At 44.8% G+C, this 19,766-nt stretch overlaps 1 protein-coding gene across 14 annotated transcripts in view; it reads left to right on the top strand.

Annotated features, from left to right (window-relative positions):
* The window catches only part of LOC123772839 (zinc finger protein 98), a 77,865-nt gene that overhangs the window by 14,960 nt on the left and 43,139 nt on the right, over positions 1-19,766 (top strand). For 8 of the 14 annotated variants that reach the window (XR_011228167.1, XM_069323204.1, XM_069323198.1 and 5 more), the window contains exon 2: positions 1,554-1,693. The exons of the other annotated variants lie outside the window; for them this stretch is intronic. The gene's annotated coding sequence lies outside the window, so the exon portion shown is untranslated. The remainder of the gene's footprint in view (positions 1-1,553; positions 1,694-19,766) is intronic. 14 annotated transcript variants of the gene reach the window in all.

Below are 19,766 nucleotides of genomic sequence, written 5' to 3'. Positions count from 1 at the left end.
CTTGATAGAATAATTCTCAAAGGGAAGACTCGTTTTTCGGCTACCTGGGATCATAACACCTCTTAGTGACGATTGCGCCTATAAGAAATTTCACTTTTGTGGTGATTTTTTTGCATTTTGAACATTAAAGTAATTATTATATATCATGCCATGAGTCCCAGGAAAGTCAGTGGTAAGGCTCAACATATGAGTTCCCATGTAAGGATGACCATAGAGCAGAAACAAGAGATCATTCGTAAATATGAAGATGGTGTGCGAGTTGTTGGACTGGCTAGGTAGTACAACAAATCTCAGTCAACGATATCCACCATACTGGGTAAGAAAAAGGATATTATGGGTACTAAAGTGATGTATCATTACAGACAAATGTTAAAACGAAGGGAAAAACAAACGTCTCTTGACAAATTTGTAGAGACAAACAAGCACTGAACAACAACCAGGTCCTAGTGGTATTCAGGCAAAACGTAGGAGAGAGAGTACCCCAGAGAAAACATCACTGCCTGATGGAAGGGGACTCCCCTTCCAAACAGTAACAACTCTCCTCCCCCCCCCCCCCCCCCCATCACCATCTGCCATCAAGAGCCTCTCCATAAAGGTACGATAAACTTATTGTACTGTATTGTAGTTAGACAAAAACATTGTTTTCAGTATAAAATGTATTTGTATGTTAATATTTTGGAGGGTGGGGAACGGATTAATTAAAATCTCTATTTCTTATGGGGAAAATCGCTTCGACTTACGATATTTCGACTTATGATCCGTCTCTGGAAACGGATTAGCATTGTAAGTTGAGGCCCCATTGTATTTATTTCTGATTTGGTGACTATGGGTCCTATTACATTTATTTATTTATTTATATACAAGAAGGTACAGTACATTGGGTTCATGAGAGTACAGAGACTTGAGGTTTACATTCTTGTAAAGCCACTAGCACACATAAAGTTTCGAGCAGATCCTTAATCTAACATATAATTTTAAAAAGGTAATTTCTAGAAACATTGAAGAAATGTTTACAGGTACATTGCAAGAAAGTACAAAAATACATTGTAAAAAAGTACAAAAAAGAACATTGTATAAGAAATCTGACAGAAAAAAGTAGGTACATTAAAGTAAATTTAAGGGTAATCCACAGGTTCATTTTAGCAAAATTTGAGGATGATTGCAAGACACAATGCAGCAAACCATGTGTACAACATGATACAAGATAGCAGCAATGATTACAATGGTAAAGTTGTATGGCATATTTACATATATTGGGGAATTGGGTAACACTAGATACAGTGTGAGTTTCAAGCACTAAGTAGGAAACTATGAAGATGAAATTAGGTACTTTTTGGTTTTAATTTTAATAAGATTTAATTTCATCCTCAGATTCCATCATTTTTATTGCTGATGTTAACATTGTCTATCTGAAGCTGAATTGCATTTGTTGATTTGCTTCCAAATAAGATGTAATAGGTCTTTTCTATGCTTAATGTGAGTTTGTTGGTTGACATCCATATTTTTATTCATTATTTGCAACGTTATTTAATATACGTGGGTTACCTCCAAAGGATACCTGATCAACTAGGCTGTGATTCATACGTCAGGCTGCGAGCAGCCGCGTCAAACAGCCTGGTTGACCAGTCCAGCAACGAGGAGGCCCGGTCGACGACTGGACTGTGAGGACGCTAAGCCCCAGAAACACTTCAAGGTAACTTCAAAATAACTGGGGTCTGAGTAGATGAGGGTAGTATCATCAGCAAACAATATAGATTTAAGAATGTTAGAGACATTAGGCAGATCGTTGATGTATATAAGAAAAGGAGAGGTCCTTGGATGCTGCCCTGTGGCACTCCTACGGTTAATGGTAAAATGGCAGAGGTTACATCATTGATGTATTGGTGTCTGTCATATTGGTGTTTGTCACTAAGATAGGAGCGGATATAGTTCAGGGCAAGGGCCTCGGATTCTATAATTTTGGAGTTTAAATAAGAGGTAGTTATGGTTAACAGTATCAAAGACCTTTCTCATGTCATTGAAGCGTCCAATCGGAAACTCATTTTTGTCAAGGGCTGAGTAGATTAAGTCAAGCAGACTAACAATTGCATCATTGGTGCTCTGTTGGGAGCGGAAGCCAAACTGACAGGGACTTAGTATGTTGAATTTTACGAGATAGAAGTAGAGCTATTTGTAAATAATTTTTTCAAATATTTTTGATTTTATAGGTAGATTTGATATTGGTCTGTATATGTTTATGTCTGCCAGATTACCTCTTTTATGAACTGGCGTTACTCATGCTTTTTTAAGGATATCAGGGAAGGTATCACACTAGAGATTTGTTGAACAGCAAAGCTATGGGTAGAGCAAGAGCATATGAGACAAATTTCATTAATGTTCCCAGCTTTGACTTTAGTGAGTGAATGATGGACACAACATCTGTAGGGCTGACTGGTGAGAGAAGAGAGTTTGGGTAGCTGCCTGAAAGATATGTGGTAACTTGTGTCTGAGTCTGTGGGATTTAGTGTCTGAGATTTAGTATAAACAAATTCTAGCTAAGAAGACTGATGCTGGGAAAGCTGACGAAATAACCAATGAGGCACACCTCAGGTCTTTCCTCGATGACTGGGATAACAGCTGAATAACCAGATCATAAATTTTAGTTTCGTCTAATAACCAAAGTGTGCTATAGCTCTGCCTTTCCTTTCAGAAGGTTTTTAAATTTATCTTCTCTGGGGGGAGCCCCGTCGGCTCCCTGGAGCTATCCAGGCTGAATGGATATGTATAACTTTCTGGCATCAAAGTGCTTGGAGTTCTTGCCTACCGGGACCGCGAGCCAGAACCTGGTCCCCCCTCAGAGAAACACGAGTAGCAATGGCCTATAGAAACCCCGCTGTCATTGGGAGCATTCTATGTCTGCCATCGACCGGGACAGGCATCCAGGAAGGTAGGCGCCCCAAAACAAACCCCTATTCTGGTGAAAATATTGTTACCGAAAGCGGAACGAGTGGACAGAACTCCCCATACAAAATTACCAAATTAGCATGACATCATCCTGCTGCACCGCCGTCTGCTCAACCCCCCCCTCCCCGGGAGGGGGAAGGGGGAACCCCAGACCATCCGTGCCGGCGATCCAACCAGCATTTCTTAGGCTGATGTGATTACTAGCCGGTCGAGTGCCTCTGGCTCCGGTTTTATTTCAGTTCTGTGCCTTGTGGTGTGGACTGTCTCTACCAGTGGGGTGTGAGCCAGGAGTGAAATTCCACGGTAGTTGGGCTGCATGCGCCTAGGGCGCTCTTCCCTAGGTGCCCTGTAAGTACTGCCCTTGGGGCTTGGGGCCACCTTCCACAAGTCACCTTGGGTTCTACCTTCACTGTGTCCTTTACTACTCGGTACTGGGCTGCCTTTGGAGTCAGCTGGGGTTTTGTTGCCCTTGTTTGTCTCTGGGTAGGGGGTAGTTTTTGTCACTGGTAGGGGCGCAGGGTACTGCACAGCTAGTTTTCACCTATAACAGGGGCCGGCTCGGTTCCGCCTGGGTACGTTGCCCTCTTGCAGGGTTTTTCTTTTCTTTTTGGTTTTGCCTGGGGGGGGGGGGGGGGTCTGCCTTTGTGGTGCCCCTTTGCTGTTCTATGGTTTTTTCTATATATGTTTTTTGTTTGGTGGTACTCCCCGCTTGGACCTTTGAGTGGACACATCCCTGGGGTTCAGGTTTTAGAATTTTGTTTGTTAGACTTGGGCGCTGCCCGCCAAACACACACCGAAACTACGACGTTGGTACAACGTTCGAACAAGTTTTAACACCTGCTAACCAGTTATAACAACCAATATAGCAAGTTGTAACAACGTTCTAATACGTCATAAACACGTTAAGCCAAGATGTAACAACTTTATTACAAGTTGTAACAAGCGGAAAATAGAGACAGTTTCGGTTTGTGTTTCCAGGGTGGTTCGCAGTACCCTGCTTGGGCTTCTCTTAGTGTGTTACCAAGGCTAAAGGCTCTGGGAAACCCCATGAGGGGCTCTGTGATCCAATGGATGTGACCCCTGGGTCCCCTCTCGCATCTTGCGAGTTGAAGGTTGCTCTGTCCCCTTGTCTCAGGATGTCACTCACCTGTTTTGCCTCCACCTTGCTGCCTGTTGGGTCATTGGTTCTTTTGACCCGGAGTCGTGCGACAGGTGTTTTCTGTACGTGCTCTCGTTCACCTAGGCCACTGGTCCAACCCGTTCTCACACAAGACAGCACATATATGACTTAATGCTTAAAGTCAATATGTTGAATATGAATTAGTAAATATGTGATATATTCCCAGTTACTTTTTTTACCAAGGCCCAAACTCTTCCTCACGTACCAATTTACGTGTCACAGTACACGTCCGTCAACATAGCAGAATATTCGTGATTGGTTCAATTATAAGGAAAATTGTAGTTTTCAGGTCCCACATGGGTTGTGTTATTTACCTACTGTTGTCCATGCTCTTATAATATTACAGATCAGCTATATCCTATTGAAGGCTCGTAGTTTTGTTTTGAGAAATATTAGTTGTTCTTAGTAAATTATAATAAGCACTATAAATTATTACATAGAATAACAGTGCTTCACCAATCAATATTATATACCATAGTTTGGCTTTAAAAATCTTTAAAGAATGTTTTGTAGGAACGCTAACAGAAAACGATGTTACATTTGAATGTCTATGGGGTAAACTACTGCAAACAGGACGGTATTGTGTCTACTATACCAACTATAGCTAGGATGGGTATATTGTCACCTACCGCCTGTTAGGTGGGAAAGGGGTCCAATACCACCCACAGGATGGGTATGAGGGTCACATCCACCCACAGGATGAGTATGGGGATCACATCCACCCACAGGAAGGGTATGGGGTCCAATATACCACCCACAGGATGAGTATGGCGTCCACTACAACCCACAGGATGGGTATGGGGCTCCAACCACCCATAGAATGGGTATGGGGCTCCAACCACAAATAAAATGGGTATAGGGTCCAATAACACCCACTGGATGTGTATTGCGTCCATTGCCGCGCGTCGAGCTCGAAAACCGCAGCATTCATCTCAGAACCATGCCTATTTCACACAGATTCCTTAATAAACGTAAGAGTTTTATATGTCACAAGAAAGATAGAAATATAAGCTTCATTCTAAATACCTTACCATGGGCATATTTAAATTTAAAGCGAAGATACGTGTACTTTTATAATAGCCGAGCTTTAACCCCGGACAGATTGATCGACCGAGCAACTCTCTCTCAGAACAATGTTTATTTCACGTGAATTCGTTAATAAACATATATGTTTTATATGTCTCAAGAAAGGCAGACATATAAGCTTCACTTTAAACACTTTACCATAGACATATTTAAAGTTCTAATGAAGATACATGTATTTTAAAAATTACGGAGCTCCCACCCCGTACAGACTGAACGACAGAGCAACTCTCTCTCAGATCAATGTTTATTTCACGTAAATTCGTTAATAAACACAAATGTTTTATATGTCTTAAGCAAGATAGAAATAAGAGCTTCATTTTCAATACATTACAATAGATATATTTATAGCTCAAGTGAAGATACATTTGTTTTTATAGTAGCGCTCAGTAGCTTGTCGGGCATGGAGTGCAGACGCCTACGCACTTGCCGATATATTGTATAATTAACAAAGATACGCTAATAAAGCCTAAAATCTTATATGCCTCCAGAAAGACCGAGATATGAACATTATTATGATTTCACCAAATGAAATATATCATGTTCGAGAACAAAGATATATCAATTTTAAATTAAGTTTCGACTCTTGCTCGGGCGAGAGAGAGGGAGCGACTCTCGCCCCATCTATTGGAGATTCTGTCCACTAAAGACCCAAAGCTACTCAAACCCTCCTAGCATTATTTAAGTAATGAAGTAATATGGTATATTTACTATAATGTGGGTGCTGAATGCAGAACATGATAAAACATATATTTACTCCAAACTAATATAATTTCATTATAAAATAAGTAAATAAGTAGCATCAAAGGAAGTCGACGGTCCAAGCGTCAATGTTGTGGAACGACTTATCCAAGATATATCGTTGTTTGGAAAGTGTTTGTTGGCATATCCAGTTGTCGCACTTCTCTGCACAAATTATCACAAATTTAAATTATAATGTTAACAAGTAGAATACGTATTTTTAATAAAATCTAACATAGCTAGCCAGAAAACATTTAACATTTATTAAAAAAATATATGTTTGGAAGTTAAATCGACTTCATAGGACAATAGTGTTGTTATATATACTCGTTATTCGTTGACATGCGTTCGCTACTTAAACTACCATGTACTGTACTTATGTGAAATCTCCCATGTCTCTTCGCTCATCTTACCGAACCCTACAGGCTCTGTGATATATTGCTTAATTAATTGAGATTCACAAATAAAGCTTATAATTGTATATGTTATCAAAAAGGCAGAGCTTATTTTAGTTCATTTATTATGCACCCCATACCCATCCTATGGGCGATAGTGGAGTGTTACAGAGGCACATAATGGGCTCAGGGACTGAGCCCCACAATTCATATAGCCAAGGAAGTTATAATCTTGATAAGCTAGTTACAAAAGTCAATGCACATTGTCACATCAACAATGGGCTAGAGACCGACCACAAGTACAGTTTATAATTTAAGCAACTGACATATATGGAGGGCTAGTGTCACAATTGATTTGTTTATCCTACACATAACCCCCTCTCCCCCATCCAATGGGCAGCGGTGGTATAGGTTACAATCAAGTCGTTTTTTGCGTTTTATTCAGAGATTAGATCTTATTGGGTGAGGAAAGATATTCATATTTTAAAGAAGGCTTCTTGGCTGATGCTCTCCATTGATGGAAAATCTACAACCTTTTGAAAATCAATGTTAGTTTGATCTAATATTGTAATTAACGCAGTTACCTGATGTTATTCCTCACCTATATCTTTTTCTGGTTAATCCCTATTTACATTATGCAGTTCAGGCTTCGTCGCCAGACTATAGTTTTTAGTTTAGTTAATTTATCACATAATGGGTTCAGGGACTGAACACACAATTTATTTATCTAAGCAAGTTACATTCTTGAGGAGCTAGCCACAAAATTCATAACACATCGTCACATCAACAACATGGGTTCGAGATCGACCACAAGTACAGTTTCTAAATTAAGCAAATGTCATAAGTGGAGAGCTAGTGTCACAATTGATATGTTTGTCCTGCACATTTCCACAGTGGTTTGCTTGGGTTCTTTTAATTATCTTAGATATCATTGAAGAGAACCTCCTAGGTACTATACTGTATATATGCTGGTAAGAAGTATAATTATACTGAGAAATCGTGTAAATTATGTTGTACGAGTGCTTCCAGTTAAGTAACATAGTTCATTTGTGTGCGCGTGCTTGAAGAGGAAATGTTATCCCCCCCCCCCCCATTGTAAATATTTGTGGGTTTCAGACCATACGGCCACGGCTTACCCTCGCCGCGGTCGAGGGTAAGAACACCGGATGTATACCCAGTATTACAAGTAAACATTAGCAATAACAATTATGGAAAGTTCCTTCACCTATACATAGACAAGAGACTGAACTTCAGCACCCACATACAACACATAAGTGGATGTTATGAGAGAGAGAGAGAGAGAGAGAGAGAGAGAGAGAGAGAGAGAGAGAGAGAGAGAGAGAGAGAGAGAGGGAGAGAGACAGAGAGAGAGAGAGAGAGAGAGAGAGAGAGAGAGAGAGAGAGAGAGAGAGAGAGAGAGAGAGAGAGAGAGAGAGAGAGAGAGAGAGAGAGAGAGACAGAGAGACAGAGAGAGAGAGAGAGAGAGAGAGACAGAGAGAGAGAGAGAGAGAGAGAGAGAGAGAGAGAGAGAGAGAGAGAGAGAGAGGGAGAGGGGGAGAGAGAGAGAGAGAGAGAGAGAGAGAGAGAGAGAGAGAGAGAGAGAGAGAGAGACAGAGAGAGAGAGAGAGAGAGAGAGAGAGAGAGAGAGAGAGAGAGAGAGAGAGGGGGAGGGGGAGAGAGAGAGAGAGAGAGAGAGAGAGAGAGAGAGAGAGAGAGAGAGAGAGAGAGAGAGAGAGAGAGAGAGAGAGAGAGAGAGAGAGAGAGAGTAAAATTATCCACTGAGGTCTGATTAAGTCCTTTTGGGGACCTTAATCATTAGGACGTCCAATGATTAACAGAAAGTGAAGCGTATTCAGATGGTATATTGACAACATTCAGCATATCTCATAATGACCTAGTAGTACTTGGTGCACAAATACCTTTTCCAAAGGAATCGCAAAACATAATTAAACACAACTGTACCGTACAGTGTTATATATTTATTTCAGTTTGAACAATTTTTAACATTAACATTCCAACATTCATTTTAGCAAGTTCTCTCAGAATGACGTGTGGGTTAGCAATGTCAAAGGCTGACTTAAGATCTAGGAAAGTGGTATATGACCTATCAGTATGCAGGGTGAGGAATGTGGTAATACAGTGATGTACACTCTTTCCATGCGTAAAGCCATATATCTGGGGAGACAACATATTATTAATTTTGTAAAGGAGACGGTTGAGAACATCCTTTCAAGACACTTATAGAGACAACTAGTGAGGGAGACTGGGCATAAAGCACTCGGCTGGTGAGGTTTAGGAATGGGAATAATAACACTGTTGGTCCATGACTTAGGAAGCTCCCCAGTTACATAGCTCAATTATACAATTGAAGAAAGGTATTCCTTGGAACTAGCAGAAGCATATGCAGTATGCCGTAAGTAACTCCATCCTCCCCGGGTGATGTAGCTTTGCCTTTATGTAGAGCAGAATCTAGTTTGTATTCAGTAAAAAGCATGTCACAGTCATCCTCTTGATGAAGCATGAAGTCAAGGAGCCTTGCTCTATCAGTATATCTATCATTTAATTCATTCTGTGAGGGTAGAGGAAGACTGTCAAAGCTGGAAGTCGTGGCCCAAGCATCAACAAGATCATTTGCTCTGTGCAGAGGATAAGGGTACGAGATCTCTGCAGCATTTTTCCCTTTGATCTTGTTGATATTCTTCCATGCCCGACTTAGTGGCGTGTGAGAATTGAGACCACGGACAAAAGTTTCCCAGTCTGTCTGCCTCAGCTCCACCATACGTTCCCTGGCCTTAGCCAGAGCCGCTTGAAAGAGCCGAAGCATTTCAGCAGTGCGGGTCCTTCTACAAGCTAGTCCAATTATTCTGGCAGTGCGTTTTAGTGCATGCAATTTAGAATCATTATAATAAGCATAAGTGCTATGACCAGTGTAATTTGGGTTACGTGGCCTGGACGATGAATCAAGTGATTCTATAAACTGCTCGATAGTACCTGTGAGCTCATTGTTAAAATCTTCAACTGATGAAGGCTCAGATGAACTGCACCAATCTGACACATGAGCAACAAGATTGTCTCGTTGATCGATGGGCAGAGCCAGCCTCTTCCGCTTGAACACTCCACCAGGGAGGATAGAGCTGCCAATGCTTACAGTCGCTAATATGCCCAGACGATCAGACGCCATATCTGGCACTATTGACGAGGCGCACACGGTGTGGGAGACGTTGACACCGAGACATAGATCAAGAATACCTCCGTAGATATGCGTTGGTTCAAGGTCACCCACAATCTGTGCATCATCGTGACTACCTAATAGTGACACTAGTTGCCGTTACGATTACTGAACTGCGAATTACCAATATTCCTATGTCTAGCGTTATAATCACCTTTAATGATGGTAGGCTCAGTCTGAATACAGACAGGAAGGTCAGCATAATTAAAGTTACAAGGAGTTGATTATTTAGTACATAGTTGTTTTTCTCTTAAACTGGATGATAGAGGGGGACTCTTTAACGTGATTGGGAATACATACATACATACATACATACATACATACATACATACATACATACATACATACACACATACATACATACATACATACATACATACATACATACATACATACATACACACATACATACATACATACATACATACATACATACATACATACATACATACATACATACACACATGCATACATACATACATACATACATACATACATACATACATACATACATACATACATACATACACACATGCATACATACATACATACATACATACATACATACATACATACATACATACACACATGCATACATACATACATACATACATACATACATACATACATACATACATACATACATACATACATACACACATGCATACATACATACATACATACATACATACATACATACATACATACACACATGCATACATACATACATACATACATACATACATACATACATACATACATGCATGCATACATACATACATACTTACATACATACATACATACATACATACATTCACACATACATACATGCATACATACATACATACACGTCCAGTCAGCATATAGCTATTTCGGGACAAAATCCAATACAGTTTATATTGGTGAGACGCCACTGTGATGAGGAGTTTAAATATCACAGGAACTGTAGGTTAATGTGTGACATAGGTGAGGTTAGATGAGGCATCTACAAGCATCAGCTGGAGGCTGATGGAGTGTTGTGGAGGCTGGTGGTACTATGTCCAGATGTTGGAGGGTGGATTTGACTCTCCCACCCTCCCTCCCCCCCCCCCCCACATTGACCGCAGTACGTCTAAGGTTACTTTCCACTCTCGCTTACCAAGGGTACAACCCCCGCCCCCCCCCCCAACACACACACATGCATCAGATTCTTAACTTACAATATTTATTATTTACCAATTCATGTTACTACACTGACTGTCAATTTCACAATATTGTATAAACTTTGATGAATCGCTCGTCTATGGGTCATCCAATAATGTTAGCAGACTTCTAGATGTTACCACTGCTAGGTTTAGGCTCGGCTACAAGTACCTCTGGGAGTTTGTAACATCTGATGATGTAGATTTGACTAAATGTAAACTCTGTCAGCAGAACTATTCGCATACTTTGAGTCATTATATAATGGAATGTGAAAAATCGCGGAATTTAAAGATAACAACATCAATAGTGTCCATGAAATGTGTAAGTACTTCATTCATAATGATGTGCTGCACGAAATCTTAGCGAAGTATCCAAAATTTGCTTACTGTAGGTAATGCATACACATGACTGTAAAGCTGCCGCCCAGTTGGGTGGGTGTGGAGCACATGACTGTAAAGCTGCCGCCCAGTTGGGTGGGTGTGCAGCAAGACTAGTAACTGTGCGACTCCTCATAAATGTAAAGTGCCTTGTATAGTGACTGTTGTGAGCCTCTTGTTGATCACTTGTGACACAAAAGATTACTGATGTGTGTTTTTGTGGTGGTGATTAAATATGTATGTGTATGTATATATGTATACGTATGAATATGTACATGTATGCATAAGTATGTGTACATTAATAATTTTGTAACTAGCGTCAAAAGATTGTTATTTGCTTAGCTAAACGAACTAGAGGGTTCAGTTCCTGAACCGATTATGTGCCTCTGTAATCCTTTACACTACCGCCCACGGGATGTGTATTATGGGGTGCATAATAAAGAAAGAAAATTAATGGACCGAACCCCACAAATCATTTAGCTAAGCAAGTTACAATCTTGATGAGCTAGTTACAAAATTCATTATAAGTCGTCACATCATAAATGGGTTCGAGATGGACCACAAGTAGTGCATTACATAATTTATCAGTATTGTGCAGCCTGTGATCCCCGCCTGGCTGGATACTGATACCTAGGTAATTTTTATGTGTCCGGACACCGGCGATAAGGTGATATTATTTATTTAACTTAAGATATATATATTTTTAAATGTTGTCACATTAACGGCTACATCTTCCTTTCTTCTGACATATAGATTTTTAAGATTAATTAAAATATATGGAAACTAATTATACAATTTATTGGCTGGTGTGCAGGGCTTCACACTCTCAGAGCTAGCCATCAAGTAACTATCAAAATGCATATATCTTCGTTTTCACTTCAGTTATATTTATGACAAAGGATTTTAGATGTAGCCTATATTTCTACCTTTCAGATGACATAAATACTTTCGTTAATTACAATATCTAGATCAAACTAACATTGATTTTCAAAAGGTTGTATATTTTCCATCAATGGAGAGCATCAGCCAAGAAGCCTTCTTTAAAATATGAATATCTTTCCTCACCCAATAAGATCTAATCTCTGAATAAAACGCAAAAAAACGACTTGATTGTAACCTATCCACCGCTGCCCATTGGATGGGGGAGAGGGGGTTATGTGTAGGATAAACAAATCAATTGTGACACTAGCCCTCCATATATGTCAGTTGCTTAAATTATAAACTGTACTTGTGGTCGGTCTCTAGCCCATTGTTGATGTGACAATGTGCATTGACTTTTGTAACTAGCTTATCAAGATTATAACTTCCTTGGCTATATGAATTGTGGGGCTCAGTCCCTGAGCCCATTATGTGCCTCTGTAACACTCCACTATCGCCCATAGGATGGGTATGGGGTGCATAATAAATGAACTAAAATAAGCTCTGCCTTTTTGATAACATATACAATTATAAGCTTTATTTGTGAATCTCAATTAATTAAGCAATATATCACAGAGCCCGTAGGGTTCGGTAAGATGAGCGAAGAGACATGGGAGATTTCACATAAGTACAGTACATGGTAGTTTAAGTAGCGAACGCATGTCAACGAATAACGAGTATATATAACAACACTATTGTCCTATGAAGTCGATTTAACTTCCAAACATATATTTTTTTAATAAATGTTAAATGTTTTCTGGCTAGCTATGTTAGATTTTATTAAAAATACGTATTCTACTTGTTAACATTATAATTTAAATTTGTGATAATTTGTGCAGAGAAGTGCGACAACTGGATATGCCAACAAACACTTTCCAAACAACGATATATCTTGGATAAGTCGTTCCACAACATTGACGCTTGGACCGTCGACTTCCTTTGATGCTACTTATTTACTTATTTTATAATGAAATTATATTAGTTTGGAGTAAATATATGTTTTATCATGTTCTGCATTCAGCACCCATATTATAGTAAATATACCATATTACTTCATTACTTAAATAATGCTAGGAGGGTTTGAGTAGCTTTGGGTCTTTAGTGGACAGAATCTCCAATAGATGGGGCGAGAGTCGCTCCCTCTCTCTCGCCCGAGCAAGAGTCGAAACTTAATTTAAAATTGATATATCTTTGTTCTCGAACATGATATATTTCATTTGGTGAAATCATAATAATGTTCATATCTCGGTCTTTCTGGAGGCATATAAGATTTTAGGCTTTATTAGCGTATCTTTGATAATTATACAATATATCGGCAAGTGCGTAGGCGTCTGCACTCCATGCCCGACAAGCTACTGAGCGCTACTATAAAAACAAATGTATCTTCACTTGAGCTATAAATATATCTATTGTAATGTATTGAAAATGAAGCTCTTATTTCTATCTTGCTTAAGACATATAAAACATTTGTGTTTATTAACGAATTTACGTGAAATAAACATTGATCTGAGAGAGAGTTGCTCTGTCGTTCAGTCTGTACGGGGTGGGAGCTCCGTAATTTTTAAAATACATGTATCTTCATTAGAACTTTAAATATGTCTATGGTAAAGTGTTTAAAGTGAAGCTTATATGTCTGCCTTTCTTGAGACATATAAAACATATATGTTTATTAACGAATTCACGTGAAATAAACATTGTTCTGAGAGAGAGTTGCTCGGTCGATCAATCTGTCCGGGGTTAAAGCTCGGCTATTATAAAAGTACACGTATCTTCGCTTTAAATTTAAATATGCCCATGGTAAGGTATTTAGAATGAAGCTTATATTTCTATCTTTCTTGTGACATATAAAACTCTTACGTTTATTAAGGAATCTGTGTGAAATAGGCATGGTTCTGAGATGAATGCTGCGGTTTTCGAGCTCGACGCGCGGCAATGGACGCAATACACATCCAGTGGGTGTTATTGGACCCTATACCCATTTTATTTGTGGTTGGAGCCCCATACCCATTCTATGGGTGGTTGGAGCCCCATACCCATCCTGTGGGTTGTAGTGGACGCCATACTCATCCTGTGGGTGGTATATTGGACCCCATACCCTTCCTGTGGGTGGATGTGATCCCCATACTCATCCTGTGGGTGGATGTGACCCTCATACCCATCCTGTGGGTGGTATTGGACCCCTTTCCCACCTAACAGGCGGTAGGTGACAATATACCCATCCTAGCTATAGTTGGTATAGTAGACACAATACCGTCCTGTTTGCAGTAGTTTACCCCATAGATATTCAAATGTAACATCGTTTTCTGTTAGCGTTCCTACAAAACATTCTTTAAAGACTTTTAAAGCCAAACTATGGTATATAATATTGATTGGTGAAGCACTGTTATTCTATGTAATAATTTATAGTGCTTATTATAATTTACTAAGAACAACTAATATTTCTCAAAACAAAACTACGAGCCTTCAATAGGATATAGCTGATCTGTAATATTATAAGAGCATGGACAACAGTAGGTAAATTTCACAACCCATGTGGGACCTGAAAACTACAATTTTCCTTATAATTGAACCAATCACGAATATTCTGCTATCTATGTTGACGGACGGGTACTGTGACACGTAAATTGGTACGTGAGGAAGAGTTTGGGCCTTGGTAAAAAAAGTAACTGGGAATATATCACATATTTACTAATTCATATTCAACATATTGACTTTAAGCATTAAGTCATATATGTGCTGTCTTGTGTGAGAACGGGTTGCACTGGTCATGATAGCGAGTGCAAGGTGGCTGCGGCGTTGCATGCTAGGTTTAGGTTGCTGCAATGCTGTTGGTGGGTTGTGGCCCCCGGATGCACTGAGACTGCCCCGTTTTGGTTGTTGAGTTCTGGACTTGAGAGTGGGGGTCGCTTCTGCTCTGATTCCTTCTGCTCCTCCTAGTCCTTTCCCTTCTGTTGTGCATATTTCCTCCCCTTGCTTCCGGCTCCGAACCGTAGGCGGGTTTCGGGGTTGGAGTAGGGTCTGGTTGGCAACCCAACTAGACCCTACTCCAGACCCAGATAGCGAGTGCAGCCACCTGCACTCGCTATCAAGGAGAGACGGCAGGGGTCCAGTAGAGGCGGAAAGAGAGGGTAGGGGTCCAGTAGAGGCCGGAAGATGGGTGTTCTTGGGGGTTTTCTTCTTCCGGTGTGGCAGCGGAGGCATTCGAGCCTTCCTCCAGCTGTGCTGTATGGGTCTGACCAGTGGGCTCCCTTCCTTAGTGTTTGCATGGCTGCCCCGGCTTTTCCTTGTGAGGCTGGGGCTTTGGGGGTATGGCTCAGCCCCGGGTCCTGCTGTAGAGGTTCCCGGAGTTGGCGAGGGATTGCCTGGGGGGCCTCGGCCCCGTTTTGCCCCGTTGGTCTTTGTACCCTCGGTGCAGGGCTTGCAGTTCCTCAGAGTGGGGTTTTCCTTCCCCCTCTGCGTTCATGTTGGTTTCGGGTCTACCCCTCCCTGGGTTTGGTTCTGTGTCCCTTCAGGGCTGTCGGTCCCATCATTCCTGGGGGTGTGTTTCACCCCCTTTTCTTCACCCTTTTCGCTCTTACATCGCGATACTGTTCCCTTTGTATCGGGGTCCTTGCATGTCCCTTGATGAGGGGTGTCTTTTCTGGGGGGAGCCCCGTCGGCTCCCCGGAGCTATCCCAGGCTGATATGCTAATGTCAGACTTTGGCATCAGTCATGTGTATGGAGTTCTTAGGCCTACCGGGGACCACGGCCAGAACCGGGCCCCCTCAGAGAGGCAAGGGGAGCAATGGCCTATAGAAGCCCCCGTGTAGTTGGAAGCATTCTATGTCTGACATCGACCGGAACAGGCACCCAGAAAGGTAAGCGCCCCAAAACAAACCCCTATTCTGGTTAAAATTGCTACCTAATACCGAACTAGTGGATAGAACTCCCCAACCGAAAACAAGCAAACTAGTGTGACGTCACACACTGCCGCGCCGCTGTCTGCGCAGCTTCCCCCTCCCCGGGAGGGGGAAGGGGGAGCCCCAGACCCCCCGCGCCGGCTACCCACACCTCAGTTCTTGAGGCTGATGCTATAGGCGATGGTCGTGTGCTCTGGCTCCGGTGTCGCTACTGCACTGTGCTTTGAGTGTGGTGTTAGTTTTGTGGGTGCGAGAGCCAGGAGTTATCTTCAGTACTCGGGCTGCATGCGCCTAGGGCTGCCTTCCCTAGGTGCCCTGTAAGTACTGCCCTTGGGGCTTGGGGCCGCCTTCCACAGGCTCCTCGGGGTCTGCCTCTTCTGGTCCGTTTTACCTTTCGGTTTTTCGGCCGCCTGTTGGGCTCTTGGGTGTTCTGTTCTCCCTTGTTACCGGCAGGTAAGAGGCAGTTTGCACTGGTAGGGGCGCAGGGTGCTGCTCAGCTTGTATTTCCCGACATCGCGGCCGGCTCTGTTCCTTGGGGTTCGCTGTCCTCTTGCAGGGTTTTGTTTTTCTTTTTGTTTTTGCCTGGTGGGGGGTTCTGTCATTTTATTCAGTTTGTTTTTGCCCTTCCACTGTTCTCCTCGGTGGCGCCCCCTGCTAGGTCCCCGTGAGTGTACACGTCCCTGGGGTTCAGCTTTAGAAGTTTGCTTGGTAGTTTTGGGTGCCGGTTTGCAGCACCCTGCCTGGGACTACCTGAGCGCGAGTCCTCTTAAAGTAAACGCTCAGGACCCTGGGAATCCCCTAGGGGGCGCGTGGGTCCGATTTATGTGACCCCGGAGTCCCCACTCGCTGTGTGCGAGTTTGAGGGTTGCTCGGTCCCCTTGTCTCAGGGTGACCCTCATTGTTTTTGCCTCTGCCACGCTGCCTGTTGGGTCGGTGATACTTTCGACCCTGAGTCCTGTGAGTGTTGCTGCTTGCTTGTGACTCAATTTACCCAATCCTCTGATGATTCTATTCGGGTACAGGCGGCACGTGCGTTGCAGTCTAGGTTTCGTCTGTTGCAACGCGCTCGGTTGGTTGCTTCCTCGGATGCCCCGGGGCTGCCCCGCTTTGCTTTTCGAGACCCGGACTTGGGGGTGGGGGTCGCTTCGATCCTGGTTCAGTCCGCACCTCCTCGTCCTTCCCCTTCTGTTCGTTCTGGTCCCCCGCCCCTGCTTCCGGCCCCGAAGCGTCTGAGGGTTTCGGGGTCGGAGCAGGGGTTACTTGATCTCGAGACTCGGGCAGCTTCGGGGGTTGCCCCTTTCGGGGGGGCGGCAGAGGCATTCGAGTCTTGTCTCCCGGCCGAAGCTTCAGGGTCTGACCAGTGGGCCCCCCCTTCCTCCAGCTTTTCCGACTGCTCCGTCCTTGTCTTGTGGGGTCGGGGCTTGGGGAGAGGACTCGGCCTCGGGTCCTGTGGTGACGGACCTCGAGGCTGGGGAGGGGCTGACTTGGGGGCCTTGGGCCCCGCTGGACCCCGCCTGGGTTTTTCTTCCCACTGAGCGGGGCTTATTGTTACAAGGAGTGGGGTTTTCTTTCCCCCCCTCTGCGTACGAGTTGGATTTGGTGTCGGCCCCTCCCCGGGTACGGTTCCGTGTTCCCCCGGGTACGTCGGTTCCGTCCTTCCGGAGGTTTTCGGCTTATCGCATCCAACCTGGTGTGGTGCGAGCGGCCTTTGCAGCTTACCTCCTGCGTGACCCGGATTATGCCTCGGAAATGGATCCTTCCACGTTCAGGTTTGGGACTTCGTTCCCTTTCTGGCTCCGTTACGAGGTTCCGGAGTCGTCCTGGCTAGCAGACTGCCCCTTGTTTGGTCTGGATTCCTGGCATTCCTTCTGTCGTTCCCGCACGCTGGAGTGGCGGGAAGCTTCCACGGTGCTTCAGATTTTCCTGGGGGGTGAACTTGAGTACCTGAATGAGTGCTTGTTTGCCCCTGCCCTTCCCCGCGATGTGGGCGTTATTCAGCTCCATGTGCAGGTTCCCTCCCTTTCGGCGGCGCTCGTGGCGGAGGACTTGCGCGCTCGGGGCCTTTTGTGTTCGGCCTTGCGGTTCTTTTCCCTCCTGGAGCTGTCTTCGGATTGGCTCGTGGAGGATGTGGGGACGCTTGGGTCCGTCCCGGGGTCCGGCACCTTGTCCTCGGCTGCGCGTTCGTCGGCTGCCTTGTTGAAGCTGTTCACGCCGATTTTGCGGGATGCGGTTTCCCTGTTCTATGCTTCCCGTCTCGCGTGTCGGCAGGCGGTGCTGGGTTCCTCCGTGGAATCTGCTTGGGCTCTGGCTCTTAGGCGTTCTTCACCTTTTTGTCCTCTCCTGTTTGGGGAGTCGGCCGTGGCGCAGTTTATTCAGGCTGCGTCGGCGGCTTGTCGTCCGATGTCGGACTTGTTGGTTTTCCGGGGGTCCCGGGGTGGGTCTTCCCGGAAAGGTCGTGCCAGGGCTCGGGGTTCCTCTCGTCGTGGTAGGCCTCTGGTGTCAGGTTTGGGGTTGGCTCCTCCTGCGGACCCTCCCTCGTCTGGTCGGCGCGGTGTTCGCGCTGTGCGGGGTTCTGGGTCTCGTAAGGGTCGCCGGCCCTTTCGCGGTTTGCCCCTATGGGGGGGCGGCTTGCGCTGTTCGCCCGCGCCTGGTCCCACGATTCGTGGGCCTTTCGGGTCGTGTCTCGCGGCCTGCGGTGGCGTTGGGTGGCCCCTCCCCCCTTTGGGGGGTCGGGGCTGGCGGGGCAGGCTTCTTCCCCTGCGCTCTGTCGAGTCGTCTTGGAGTGGGTACGCTTGGGCGTCGTCGAATCGACGTCGTCCCTCAGATGGGTTTCCCGTCTGTTTCCGGTTCCGAAACGGGACTGCGCGGACCTGCGGTTCATTCTGGACTTGTCCCGTCTGAACCCCTGGGTTCATTGCCCCTCCTTTCGGATGACTACGCTGTCTCAGGTTCGGCTCCTCTTGGAGCCGGGTGCTTGGATGGTGTCCCTGGACCTCCGGGACGCTTATTGGCATGTCCCGATTCATCCGCGGTTCAGGGACTGGCTCGGTTTTGTAGTGGGGCGTCTGAGTTACCGCTTTTGTTGTCTCCCGTTCGGGTTGAACCTGGCACCTCGCGTGTTCACACGCCTTACACAGGTTGTGGTGGCTCGTTTGCGTCTCCTAGGTGTTCGGGTGTTGGCCTACCTCGACGACTGGCTGGTTTGGGCTCCCAGCCAGTCAGCTTGCTTGCTAGCCAGGGATTTGGTTCTTTCCCAGCTCGCCGGGTTCGGGTTCTTGGTGAACTGGAGGAAGTCCCATCTGGTTCCCTCTCAGGTTCGGACTTGGCTGGGTCTCGTGTGGGACTCTCGAACCGCCTCCTTGTCTCTCCCTCCGGAGTCTCTCCTGCGGCTGCGGTCCCGCCTTCGTCTGTTTCTGGAGGGCCCTCGGGTCACCCGGCGGTTGCTCGAGGGGCTGTGCGGGAGCCTGAACTTCGCGATGGTGGTCTACCCGCCGGGTCGGGTTTGGCTTCGACGGCTGTTCTGGTTCCTTCGGGGTTCCCCCTTCCGCCTCTCTCGCGATCGCAGAGTTCGACCCCCGGGGGACTTGCGTCGGTTGCTGCGTCACCGGCTTCCTCTTCGGGTTTTTCGGGGTTCAGTGCCTTGGCGCCTACCCGAGCCCTCGCTCGATGTGTACACGGATGCGTCGTCTCTCGGCTGGGGTTTTGTGACCAGTGCTCACCAGGCCGGCCAGGGGCGTTGGGGTCCGTCCTTCCGTCGAGCTCACAGTACGGTGTGGGAGTTCGCGGCAGTGTGGTTTGCTCTGGGGAGGATTCGGGTG

Source organism: Procambarus clarkii, chromosome 12, assembly GCF_040958095.1.
Source record: "Procambarus clarkii isolate CNS0578487 chromosome 12, FALCON_Pclarkii_2.0, whole genome shotgun sequence".
Lineage (NCBI taxonomy): Eukaryota > Metazoa > Arthropoda > Malacostraca > Decapoda > Cambaridae > Procambarus > Procambarus clarkii.
The sequence above is the reverse complement of the archived record's forward strand: the minus strand, read 5'-3'. Positions and strand labels throughout refer to the sequence as shown.